The following is a 994-nucleotide window of genomic DNA, read 5'->3' on the forward strand; positions in this document are numbered from 1 at the left end:
GCATCCACTTCTGTGTTTGTCAGGCACTGGCATTGGAAGATATTTTTAACAGCTCAAAGAATTCTGTTCTGTTCCCAAACTGGGAATCGTAGCTCTGTACCCTGCTGAGTGTTCTTTGTTCCTGTGGACTGAATCTCATGCTCAGGGCTCTCCTTTCCTATTTCTACCTTTGTCCCACTTTGGGCTCCATTTTCCTGCAATCCAGTTTTCTTGTTTCTCCTCTCTCTGCTTCCTTTAACCACTATGAACTTGAGAGGTCCTAAAACCCCATACCTTCACAGCAACAGTGATATCCCTTCAGCCCAGGACTTAGAAATCTTCTAATGCCATGCACTCATAAATCTGCTATCCCAGTTGATTATGCTTTGGGTGCATAGCCCTGGCTGATGGGGCATTTGTCACCTTAACAGGGAAGTCCTGTTGAGAGTACAAATGGTGAAACCAGGCAGATGAAGCAATACAGGAGGACAGATGTGTCCTCACCATTGCAACAGCCATATCCTAGGTCTAAGTCTTTAGAGACTTCCTAAGACCCAGAGAAAGCCATAAAATCCCCACTAAGGGGCTTTGTTCCTGTGACTGTCCTGAGTTTGGCTTAAGCTTGTCAGGACCCCAACGTGTTAAAACTAAGGGGGCCAATAGGGAATCAAGAGGCTAGTAGCAGCTAGGAAACGTGTGCTTTATAGATGTGCTTAGGTCTAATGACCTGACTTTGGGGACAGTAGTGGACAGGCAGTAACTCAAGGAGGGGACGAAAGGCCATCTCCGCCCCCTTCTTCCTCTGCCCTCCCCACCTCGACAGCTCCTACTTGGTGTGTCAGCCCGTGGAGCAGAAACCACACTTAACTTCCTCAAGGCAGAAACCTAAGCTCAGAGCCCATTCACCCTGTGGTTCATCAACCCCTGAAGCCATGGTGAGTCCTCAAGCCTGCATTGGAAGTTCATTCTGGCCAGGTAACAAGGGGCCCGAGTAGAAACTGGGGAACTGGTAAAT

This window comes from Mus pahari, chromosome 18 (genome assembly GCF_900095145.1).
Source record: "Mus pahari chromosome 18, PAHARI_EIJ_v1.1, whole genome shotgun sequence".
NCBI lineage: Eukaryota > Metazoa > Chordata > Mammalia > Rodentia > Muridae > Mus > Mus pahari.